General features: G+C 45.6%; 1 pseudogene; it reads left to right on the top strand.

The window, feature by feature from the left end:
* Window positions 1–10,946, top strand: part of LOC112078165 (integrin alpha-11-like) — a 16,488-nt pseudogene extending 5,542 nt beyond the window's left edge.
* The last annotated feature ends 2,234 nt before the right edge of the window (window positions 10,947–13,180 follow it).

Here is a 13,180-nt window from a genome sequence, read left to right as displayed (position 1 = left end):
GATGGGTGCATGGTGATGGGGTGCAGTGGTTTATAGAGAGGGCTGCAGCGAGGTCTGGTGCTAAACCACTGTGCCTGCCACATGTCTATCCAGAGAGAGAGAAGGAGCGGGATAGACGGAAGAGGAGATAGGAGGAGAAGGAGAAGAAGAGGGAAGAAAAAGGGAGAAGAAAGCAGGAAAGAGAAGAAGGAAAGAGGAAGCAAGGAGAGACGGAGGAAGAGATAGAGTGAGAGCACGTGCAGAGAGAGAGAGAGGGTGAAAAGCAAAAGAGATGGCGGAGATGAGATGGGTGAACAGTAGACTGGAAGACAGTAAAGGTGAAGGAGAGAGAGAATGAGATGGGTGAACAGTAGACTGTAGAGACAGTAAAGGTGAAGAGAGAGAGGAGATGAGATGGTGAACAGTAGACTGTAGAGACAGTAAAGGTGAAGAGAGAGAGGAGATGAGGATGGCTTCCACTAAGTCCTAAACTCCAACCATACACTGAACAGTTACACAGAGTGGTATAACACACACTGACATTACTCTCCCTTTAAAAGACATATGGAGACAATCTAAGACCCTGATAGACCCTGATAGTCCCTTATTCTCAATCTGTCTCTCCCATCACCATCTGAGTCCACCATGACAGTAGTCCTTCCAGTCCTTTTGTCAATCTGGAAACCCAGCCAGGACACAGCATCCATGATAGTCTGCACTACTGGTGCTTCTAAGACCTGGGCCAAATGGAGTCTAGACAGCCTTCCCACGCCCCCATGTAGCCAACAACATTACACAGATCCCATGTGTTTCCCATCCCATTCCCGTCCCCCTTAATTCAAAACACACACATTCCAAATCTACATTGTGAATAAAAATAGAACAACAAGCTTCCCAGCTACAGTAAACACCAGCTAAGAGGAACTAAAGACAAGAGGCAGAGAGATACATAACAACACCAGCTAAGAGGATACTAAAGACAAGAGGCAGAGAGATCCATAACACAACAGCTAAGAGGAACTAAAGACAGAGGCAGAGAGATACATAACAACACCAGCTAAGAGGATACTAAAGACAAGAGGCAGAGAGATCATAACAACACCAGCTAAGAGGAGACTAAAGACAAGAGGCAGAGAGATCCATAACAACACCAGCTAAGAGGATACTAAAGACAAGAGGCAGAGAGATACATAACAACACCAGCTAAGAGGATACTAAAGACAAGAGGCAGAGAGATACATAACAACACCAGCTAGAGGAGACTAAAGACAAGAGGCAGAGAGATACATAACAAACACAGCTAAGAGGATACTAAAGACAAGAGGCAGAGAGATACATAACAACACCAGCTAAGAGGATACTAAGACAAGAGGCAGAGAGATCATAACAACACCAGCTAAGAGGATACTAAAGACAAGGGCAGAGAGAACATAACAACACTCATTGAGAGGAAAGACCTGGTTCAACATACCTTGACATCATTTAAAGCTATAGCTGGGCTTGACTGAGCTCGCCTGATGCAATGGAACCAATGGAATAGTTCCAAAAGTGTAAATCATTGGCAGTCCAGATAGGCTAAAGAAAACGTTAAACGTGTTTGAAAAGTTCAAATGGCATCTGAACCCAGGTCTGGTTGTTGCATTGAGATAAAAGGCTGGGTTGTTTTGCAGAGCCAATTAGCCTCTATGGGGAAACATCTGGGTCTGTTAGCTGAACGATGATGATGACTGGAATGCTATGCTAATGAACGCTAATGACGTTTGCTGGGGGGTTTTAATGATGTGGTCAAGACACGTGTGAAGGATGTGGTGAAGGATGTGTGAAAAACATGTGAAGGACGTGTGAAAGACGTGTGAAGGACGTGGTGACTGTGGGGATCTTACTGATCTCAGTTGGTTAGCATGGTGCTTTTAGAGCCTGATGTGCCAGCTGGTGTAATGGGTTCGATTCCCACATGGGCCACATCTACTGAGTATGAAATACACTGTGTTTACTCTGGAGAAAAGTGTCTGCTACATAACCAGACGATGATATTATTGTTGTTGGTCCAGGGTGCTGATTGGTTGTGTGGTTATATTTCAGATTGGGTCGTACTATGGGAGTGAGATCTCCCCGGTGGATATAGATGGTGACGGAGTAACAGACAACCTACTGGTGGCAGCGCCCATGTTCTTCAGTGGAGGCTGGGAGAAGGGCAAGGTGTACATCTACAGAGTGACTGAGCTGGTGGGTGGGCACGCACACACACGCACGCACGCACGCACGCACGCACGCACGCACGCACGCACGCACGCACGCACACACACACACACGCGCGCGCACACACACACACACACACACACACACACTCACAGATGTACGAATGCTCACACACACACACACATACATACTCACTTACACACACGCCCCAGATCCCGTTACCAAACACACTTAAAAGCAGGTCAGCACAGAAACACCTCGATCAGAACACATAGAGCCAAACTATCCCTATGCCTTGTATTTACATTATAACACATCAGACCAGAGACCAGACCTTCCAGAGCCTTGATTAGGGTTAGTTAACCCACTGGCACAACATCAACAGTCTACCAGACTTTCCTCTTTCCTTTAAAAAGACAAGTGAAAAAAACAAGTGATCTAAGGTTTCAGCCGTCCATAGGCTGTAGATTAGGGAGAAAGATGAGACAGCCTGGAGAGTGATAACGTGCATGGCTGATGACGGCCTAAAATACTTGKCTCCTATACTTTCTTAATGCKGAGGGATTGTACCTTTTTCCAGACTGGGGGGAAACCTAATTCTATTCTAAGGTACATATATTTTCAGACTGACTTTCCACCCACTGTGAATACTCAAAGTTCCCCAGAAACATCCCTAAAGAAACATCCAGAAGCCTTGTTTGCCTTTGATCATGTGACACTYGGATGAAACACCCATCCCTCATGTTGACAATGTTTTKGGGAAATCATATTTCCCCCTTGGGATAGAAAATGGGTTAGACCCTTCCTCTTGCGTGAGCGAAAACAATGCGGCTTGAGGTTTTCAGTTGATTTCAAATTCAAAACTCAAACTCCCCAGTTATTGTTTGTTAGTTACTTTTGGTCTATTTATGTAAACAAAAACAAAGCCTTCCAACATTGTGTTTACTTTCCTAAATGATTTGGAATAACAAATGAATGCTTCTGTAAAGATTGAAGGGGAAAGTTTAAGACAACAATGTCTCATTCTGAGTTGTGTAAATAAATGGAGGACTGTCCATTTGAGGGAGATCATCGATGGATGACTGAGATATCCCAGAAGCCTGGGGGTGTGGCTACCGGCCGCAGCACAGGAGATAACAGATTTATAACTTAACTCCATTTCCTTAGCCACTACGTCTGTTTTTGATGAATTCCCTCGTGCATATGTTTTTCAAGGTTTTTCAACCAAAGACTCTTTAAGTACGAGTAACAAAGAGAATCCTACCAACCAATAGGAGAAACATTGGCAAATACAGAGTTGAAGACGATGCACATGACACATGACACAACCTTTACCTACCAGTACACCTCTATCCCATGTAGCGAAATATTCCAAAATGACATCATCCTATCCTATTTCCTTCCTCAGAATCGTTTCGTTCTGGAGGGAGCGTTGGAGATCCAGGACCGTGGTCAGAACGCTCGGTTCGGCTCCTCGCTGGCCCCGGTCCCTGACCTGAACGGGGACGGCTTCAACGACGTGGTGGTGGGGGCACCGCTGGAGGATGACCATAGAGGAGCTATCTACGTCTCTTCAGCCAACGCAACAGGATTCTGCGTAGATACAAACAGAGGATAGCTGCGTTAGACATGGCCAGTGGCCTGCGCTACTTTGGCCGTAGTATCCATGGCAGCATGGACATGGACGAGGATGGCCTGGTGGACTTGGCCGTGGCTCCCTGGGGGCAGCCGTGCTTCTATGGTAGGTCACTTAGATATTAACACGTCTTCTACTGTTCCTCTGCTAGGTCACTTAGATATTAACAAGTGTTCTACTGTTCCTCTGCTAGGTCACTTAGATATTAACAAGTGTTCTACTGTTTCTCTGGCTAGGTCACTTAGATATTAACAAGTGTTCTACTGTTCCTCTGCTAGGTCACTTAGATATTAACAGGTGTTCTACTGTTCTCTGCTAGGTCACTTAGATATTAACAAGTGTTCTACTGTTTCCTCTGCTAGGTCACTTAGATATTAACAGGTGTTCTACTGTTTCTTGCTAGGTCACTTAGATATTAACAAGTGTTCTACTGTCCTCTGCTAGGTCACTTAGATATTAACAAGTGTTCTACTGTTTCTCTGCTAGGTCACTTAGATATTAACAAGTCTTCTACTGTTTCTCTGCTAGGTCACTTAGATATTAACAAGTGTTCTATCTGTTCCTCTGCTAGGTCACTTAGATATTAACAAGTCGTTCTACTGTTCCTCTGCCTAGGTCACTTAGATATTAACAGGTCTCACTGTTTCTCTGCTAGGTCACTTAGATATTAACAAGTGTTCTACTGTTCCTCTGCTAGTCACTTAGATATTAAAGTGTTCTACTGTTTCTCTGCTAGGTCACTTAGATATTAACAAGTCTTCTACTGTTTCTCTGCTAGGTCACTTAGATATTAACAAGTGTTCTACTGTTCCTCTGCTAGGTCACTTAGATATTAAAAGTCTTCTACTGTTCTCTGCTAGTCACTTAGATATTAACAAGTGTTCTACTGTTTCTCTGCTAGGTCACTTAGATATTAACAGTGTTCTACTGTTTCTCTGGTAGGTCACTTAGATATTAACAAGTGTTCTACTGTTCCTCTGGTAGGTCACTTAGATATTAACAAGTGTTCTACTGTTTCTCTGCTAGATCACTTAGATATTAACAAGTGTTCTACTGTTTCTCTGCTAGGTCACTTAGATATTAACAAGTGTTCTACTGTTTCTCGTGCTAGGTCACTTAGATATTAACAAAGTGTTCTACTGTTTTCTTCCTTCGGTAGGTCACTTAGATATTAACAATGTCTTAACTGTTTCTATGGTACTGTATGTATGTGGAGCATATAATGAACCACATTTATGATCATAACACTGTGTATGGTTCATCTGCAGGTCTCGCAGTGTCGTCCGAATTCACGCCAACATCAGGTTTGAACCCAGCAAGATCAACATCTTTGTGAAGGACTGTGAGAGGGGAGGCAAGGACGTGACCTGCATGTCAGCCGTAGTGTGTCTAAACGTCACCGCCCGGACAGCCATACCTCCTACACAGGAAGTGGGTGAGTGTTCAAAAGTGACCAATTAAGTCACGTTATAGACTATAATGTAGCCTGCATCCTTCTACTGTTACAGCTTCAGTGCAAAGATGTCCGATTGACTCCAACTACCTTGAGATATCGCTGATGTTGCTGAACTCTTTCTCTGCACTTCTCATAATATGGTTCTGTTGAAGCCGCCCACTGCTTACTGCTTTTATGGGGATGAGAACTAAACAAATAAAACTGGATTCATCTTAATGGATGTAATAGCCCAGTGGAGCCACAAAGCCTTTTTTTCTATTCAGGGAAGAAGTTTATTTCACTGTTGTTCCTTCACTGTACAGTCAGCAGAGGACCTCATTGTCTTTCAGGCAAAACTGACATCTTGATTAACTCTACTGTTGATCTCCTACTGTTCTATGTTTAGAGCAATGCTTAGCCTTTCCAAGACTGTTCTACGTTTAGAGCAATGCTTAGCCTTTCCAAGACTGTTCTATGTTTAGAGCAAAGCTTAGCCTTTCCAAGACTGTTCTATGTTTAGAGCAAAGCTTAGCCTTTCCAAGACTGTTCTATGTTTAGAGCAAAGCTTAGCCTTTCCAAGCCTGCTACACATTGGCTAAGGATCAAGTCAGCACTAGAAGTAATGCAGTTCAGAGATTCATAGTTGAAATCATGATCCAAACGTGTATTGCTCAATGTCTCTGCTTGGTTGTTGTTGAGTCAGTCAGACCGCTCTGTTGTTTGGCTCACTGAGTGAACGGGTGATGGCTTCTTGCCCCAGAGCAGAGCCACAGGAAAATGTTTCCTCGCTATCACTGACAGTTTAGGATATCATTCCATCTGCCAAACACATATGCTGCAGGCTACAGAGCGGTTACGGACATGCTATGCCAACTGCTACATCTGATGAGAACTGATCTGGATTATTCTAGCCTCTGACTGTTAATTAGCCAAGCATTCTGTATGCAAATTGCCCTCCGAATAGTATGCATTCTGTTCACTCTACTCATTGAATTTTTATGGTGGCAATATAATCAGGCTGATGGTTGTCAGGCTGCGGATAAACCAACATGGCTACCCCACACTTCTGCCGTGAGCCCGGAATCTCTCTGGAGACCGTTCCGGTTGCCATGGCTCTGTGTTGAATCACCGAGGGCCACCCGAGCTCTGACACAAGGTCTCTCTGGAGACCGTTCCGGTTGCCATGGCTCTGTGTTGAATCACCGACAAGGCCCACCCGAGCCTGACACAAGGGCTCTCTGGAGACCGTTCCGGTTGCCGTGGCTCTGTGTTGAATCACCGACAGTGGCCACCCGAGCTCTGACACAAGGTCTCTCTGGAGACCGTTCCGGTTGCCGTGGCTCTGTGTTGAATCACCGACAGTGGCACACCGAGCTCTGACACAAGGTCTCTCTGGAGACCGTTCCGGTTGCCATGGCTCTGTGTTGAATCACCGACAGTGGCCCACCCGAGCTCTGACACAAGGTCTCTCTGGAGACCGTTTCCGGTTGCCGTGGCTCTGTGTTGAATCACCGACAGGGGCCCACCCGAGCTCTGACACACACAAGGTCTCTCTGGAGACCGTTCCGGTTGCCGTGGCTCTGTGTTGAATCACCGACAGGGGCCCACCCGAGCTCTGACACAAGGTCTCTCTGGTCACAATGTGTTTTAAAGGTTGAGGCCTGTTGGCTCAGGTTTCCCCCTTGTGTGGGACTATAGGAGGCAGGCTAAGGAGGCAGGCTAAGGAGGCATTGAGGCGTGGATGTTTCTGGTTAACCTCCCAACCTCCCGCCATCTTTGTCAAATATGTTAGACGGGCCAAACCAATAGGAAGAAGCCTCAGAAAGTTATCTTGTCCTCCTCCGGGACGGTTGGACATTTAGGGGACACTGAACAGTGGGAACACATTGATTTTATTTCCCGTCATTACCATGTCTGGTCTAGTAACATCTGTCAGATGTGCTGCTGCTGCTGGTGGTGTTGCAAGTCTGTTGTGTTCGACTGTACAAGGAAGAATACACTTTGAGAAAAGAGATATCTCCAAATGTGCTTAAGGTAACACGCCTTCAACTTTCAGCAGCATCTGATGGAAATGGAAAGAGCATGTGTTCAACATCCACTGAAGTACATTTACATCTAAGTCATTTAGCTGACGCTCTTATCCAGAGCGACTTACAAATTGGAAAGTTCATACATATTCATCCTGGTCCCCCCGTGGGGAATGAACCCACAACCCTGGCGTTGCAAGCGCCATGCWCTACCAACTGAGCCACACGGGACCAGGAGTAGCTAGCACCTTTAATACATACAGTAGTTGCCGTGGTAACCAAACAAACAGACTTGCTAGTTTAGCTAATCAAACCATCAGTTCTAGCTTGCCATTATGAAAATTGAATTCAACAATGCCAATAATGTTTTCAATTGGACTTTCGGTTTTAAAAAGCAGCTCAAATATAGAACATGTAAGAATGAACTATAGCCATTGAATTCTACCGTGCAAATATACCATACGTTATAGGGAAATAATGCACACTCTAGAATGCCCTTCAAGCCAATCAGAAAGAAATTCAACAATGCCATGGTATAATGGAGAAAGTAGGTATGAGGTATGGGAGACCAGTACAATCTCCAGTTGGCATGCTCAGTAGGGCAATGTGCATTAGCTCTGGATTTTATGGTATTTTCCCCAAGCTATTAAAGCGCGGTGTAATAAATAATGTTCCTCTTAAACAGTGTGGGTTGGAAATGAATCACTTCCAAAGCCATATGGCTCAAGAGGTCTAGTTAACTCTCTCAACTCTGGAGTAGTTACTCATTCACATTGAGACATTGTTTCAGTTCCTCGACGGTGGCTCTTGGATTTTTGTCCAAGTTCCTTTTTTGTAATGTAATCTGTGCTGCTTCTGGTCATTATTTTATAGGAAATAAAGTACTGTAGTATAGAACATGTTTCCAACATTTATGCTCCCTCTTTCTTCATCTCTCCAGCTATCACTTACAACACCACCATTGGGGAGCGCCGATTCAACCCCAGAAGCCATATGGAGGACCCTGATAAACTGCTGTTTCAAAACCTGACCCTGCTTTCTGGAGAGGAGACCTGTCAACACATCTACTTCCATGTCATGGTGAGCACTGACTAAACTCTAGCTGAATTGCTAATCAACATCTAGGCTCTAACCTATCCGGTAGATCTGAGAATATTGGATAGGTGGAAGCAATATGACTACATTTACATACACCAATCAGAAGGTAAGACAGAGACTGAGATGGTATTATCCAGAGCCATGTATTTAGATTATTGGGACTTTTAGAATTGTAAATATTATAATTCTAGACATTCAGTTGCATAGCAATATTGAAATATTCCCCCATGTAATGTTAATGGGGGGGGGGGGGTGTAACATGGTCAATTCATAATGCAGAAGCCTCAATGTCTTAACAATCTAAATACATGCCTCTGGTTTAATCTGTCATTAGAACGTTTCCTATTCTATCCTATCATTATAACGTTTCCTATCCTATCATTAGAACGTTTCCTATCCCTCAGTGTGTTGTGACGGTTATCGTTCATGATGTATGGTGTGATACAGTTGTAATAACACTGATCCTCCACACGTGTTTGATCCAGGAGACCACGGACTACGAGAGGCCCATCGTGTTCACTGTGGCGGTGGCACTGCAGCATCCCGACCAGGGCCCTGCGCTGGACGACACCTGGCCCACCCCGTCAGGACTGAGGTGAGACACACACATCTGACCCTTGACCCCTGACAATCAGCACTTCTTTAGCTCTTATGGAATCCCTGATTAGAGATGTCTGGATGGATAAAAACACACTGCTGGAACCCTTCCAGTCATGTCTAATCAGGGATCACTTCAAGGAAGCGCTTTGAGCGGGTCACATGACTGCTTGACCTGACCACTAACCAGTCATCTCCTTGTTTAGCTCTTAGTCTACAGCCTTGTGAGTGGTATTGTAGCGATTAAGGGGAACATCCAGGGGCTTGAACCAGTGACACTATGGTTTGCAGGGCAAGCATAGACTCGCTGTGCCATAAAGGTCCAGACCTCTTGGCACAGCCGTACTATGATATGGATGTCATTGTAACTGAGTAGCTCTCGCTCTACTAGCTTCCCTTCTGGAATGGCTGTGATGAGGACGACCGCTGTATACCAGGCCTGTCCTTACAGAGTACAACTGACCTGCTGTCTTGGAGGTGAGCGCACACAACACACACACACACACACACACACACACACACACACCACACACACACACACACAACACACACACACACACACCACAACACACACACACACACCACACACACACACACACACCACACCACACCACACCACACCACACCACACCACACCAACACCACACCCAGATCAGAATTGATTGCTTTCTCCCCTCTCTCCCACAGGCAGTTCTGTGGGAATGCAGTCCACTCCAGGGGTGCGATGTGTCGACGTCTGTCCGAAGGAGGGGCGGAGGGGTCAGAGCGAGTGATGGAGGGATCGAGGAGGAGGATGGTGGTGGACGTTCGTCTGGAGAACAGCGGAGAAAACGCCTACGGAGCCCGCCTCAACATCACCTACACTCCCAACCTACGATTCTCTAGTCTCATAGTCAAGGTGATGATTCACAGTAGACAGTACATTGGATTTATAGACCACTATTCCAGGACCCAAAGACCATAGTGCAACAATACAGTCCAATAAATGGCAGTACAGCAGACACCAGTACACCAATACAGCTGACAACAGTACACAGTACAGCAGACAACAGTACACCATTACAGCAGACAACAGTACAACAACAGTACACCAGTACAGCAGCACAGTACACCAATACAGCAGACAACAGTACACCAGTACAGCAGACAACAGTACACAGTACAGCAGCAACAGTACACCAGTAAGCAGACAACAGTACAAGTACAGCAGACAACAGTACACCAGTACAGCAGACAGACAACAGTACACCAGTACAGCAGACACAGTAACACAGTACAGCAGACAACAGCGTACACCAGTACAGCAGACACCAGTACAACAGTAACACAGTACAGCAGACAACAGTACACAGTACAGCAGACAACAGTACACCAGTACAGCAGACAACAGTACACCAGTACAGCAGACAAAGTCACCAGTACAGCAGACAACAGTACACCAGTACAGCAGACAACAGTACACCATACAGCAGACAACAGTACACCAGTACAGCAGACAACAGTACACCAGTACAGAAGACAACAGTACACCAGTACAGCAGACACCAGTAACAACAGTACACCAGTACAGCAGACAACAGTACACCAGTACAGCAGACAACAGTACACCAGTACAGCAGACACCAGTACAGCAGACACCAGTACACCATTACAGCAGAGTTGACTGCTTGATTTGGCCAGTCACCTATAGACTAGTACAGTCTGTCTATTGAAGAACACACTTTCCTCAAATACAGTATGGAGTACTACTGCACCTGTTCTAGCCATATAGAATGTCATTATTCCTGAGGGACTTCAGGCTTGTCTTATGTAGAAGCTTGTCTTTCTCATTTTTCTCTCAGTCACTGAGTGTGTTTWATCTCTGTTTCCATCTCAGCACAACTCAGATATCAAGATAGAGTGTCGCAGTGAGGACAGACAGAGGCATGAGAAGACCTGCAARGTCAGTGCTCCCTTCATGAGAGCCAAGACTCAGGTGAGTGGGAGTCTCTTTAGTAACACGGGCATTCAAGGTAYACCACACTGAGACACAGTTCAKCACAATGCACCATACCAGACCATTCTTCACCACAGGGTACCACAGCTGCTCTTAGTGGAGTACTGTAGCGTATCATGGACCAGAATAGGCGACCATAGACCGCAACAGTGCTTCCCAGAACAGAAAAACAAAACAGTGGACCATTAAAGACCATAGTAAAGTAATACAGACCGTTTGCAACCACAGAGTTGATCAAGGTGCACCATGGTTAATCTATATGGGGTTGATCCTGGCCATTTTACAATCAAGTCACCCACCTATCCCACGTACCCAACCCAACCATCTAAGAGTTACGGTAGAGTGTCCTTCCTGRCCCAACTCCCACCAAGAGGGCTGTCAGCAGTGTGCCCTCCGCACACCAATCTGGCAACCATCACCACCACTTTAATATTGTCAGTATTACTGTGCAACAGTTCTCCTTATCAAACACAGCCATTACAAAATATCACCTACCATTCTTTTAATAAGATCAGGTGATTGTTTTCATAAATTACATCTCACAGTAGATAACCGTGAAACAATGTTATTGATGGTTGCATTATGGAACTTTGGGACTTTTGGCTGTCACTTCTTGCATGGAAACTTCAAACTCTTTGTACTGTTCCGTTTTTCTACTTCGCAGGCCACTAATGTCCCATTCTGCCCTTAAATCTGTGGACATTTTTAAGTTCATATATGAATCCAATTGTCCTCTGGGGCCAAGGGTTTGTTGTTAAATGACTCAACTGAATCAGTCTATTACAGTTGCTGAGAAGAGCGTAGAGATTTCAGCCATCGGTCTTTTATAATCAGGCCGAGATGATGAACATGATGCAGTAGTCTTGTTTAAGTATGTCATAGGAGTYCGGTATTACGCATCACTGAATGAGAGGTCTAGAAGGAAATSACTGTTCAGAGTACATGGTAAAAGAGTTTAATGAATGTCTATCCAACACTGCATTGGACCATTGATGTATTGTAGTCTACAGAGGTTGCTTTCCTTTGCTTGGAGCATCAGACAGGATCAAATGAAGATAGATGCAGTATGAAGAGATACTTTAATGATATGTTCTGCTATATATTCCCCTATCTGATTGTCTGTTTCAACTTCCTGCCTGTTGTTTAGCTTCATTTTCCCCACTTATATCTTCCCTTCCCAGGCCTGTAATGACAACCACATTTATTAGTCTTTCCTGTCGGCTGTATATTTTGTATTATATTGCATCGGGTTGTACTTTTTGAAAGAGCCATGTTTGAATCTACACTCTTAGAAAAAAAGATGCTATCTAGAGCCTAAAGGGGTTCTTTAACTGCCCCGGTCTTTAACTGCCCCAATAGGAGAACCCTTAGAAGAACCCTTTTAAGTTCCAGGTAGAGAACCATTTTTTTTTTTTACATCTCTCTCCATTCGGCCTCCTGTACCCCTCCACTCTCTCCATCGGCCTCCTGTACCGCTCCTCTCTCTCCATCCGGCCTCCTGTACCCTCCTCTCTCTCCATCCGGCCTCTGTACCCCTCCTCCTCTCCATCCGGCCTCCTGTACTCCTCCTCTCTCTCCATCCGGCCTTGTTACCCCTCCTCTCTCCATCCGGCCTCCTGTACCGCTCCTCTCTCTCCATCCTGCCTCCTGTACCCCTCCTCTCTCTCCATCGCCCTTGTGTACCCTCTCTCTCTCCCATCCGGCCTCCTGTACCGCTCCTCTCTCTCCATCCTGCCTCCTGTACTCCTCCTCTCTCTCCATCCGGCCTTGTGTACCCTCCTCTCCTCTCCATCCGGCCTCCTGACCACTCCTCTCTCTCCGTCCTGCCTCCTGTACTACTCCTCTCTCTCCATCCGGCCTTGTGTACCCTCTCTCTCTCTCCATCCTGCCTCCTGTCATACTTCCTCTCTCTCCATCCGGCCTTGTGTACCCCTCCTCTCTCTCCATCCGGACTCCTGTACCGCTCCTCTCTCTCCATCCGGCCTCGTATAACCCTCTCTCCCTCCCTCCTGCCCCATGCCTTTCACGAGGTGCTGAATTTTCAGTTAAAAGTCTTGTCTGGTCTAGCAGGCCTAGCTCCTCTCCAAAACACCAGTCTTCCTGATTGTCACTACTCTACAGTGAATGCTCTCAAGAAGAGACATTCTCTTGAAGAATGTCATCTAGAAACTTAGAGTTTTTCGGTGTAAGCATTAAGTTTAGGCTATGTGTTG

Source organism: Salvelinus sp. IW2-2015, unplaced genomic scaffold, assembly GCF_002910315.2.
Source record: "Salvelinus sp. IW2-2015 unplaced genomic scaffold, ASM291031v2 Un_scaffold5332, whole genome shotgun sequence".
Taxonomy (NCBI): domain Eukaryota; kingdom Metazoa; phylum Chordata; class Actinopteri; order Salmoniformes; family Salmonidae; genus Salvelinus; species Salvelinus sp. IW2-2015.
The sequence above is the reverse complement of the archived record's forward strand: the minus strand, read 5'-3'. Positions and strand labels throughout refer to the sequence as shown.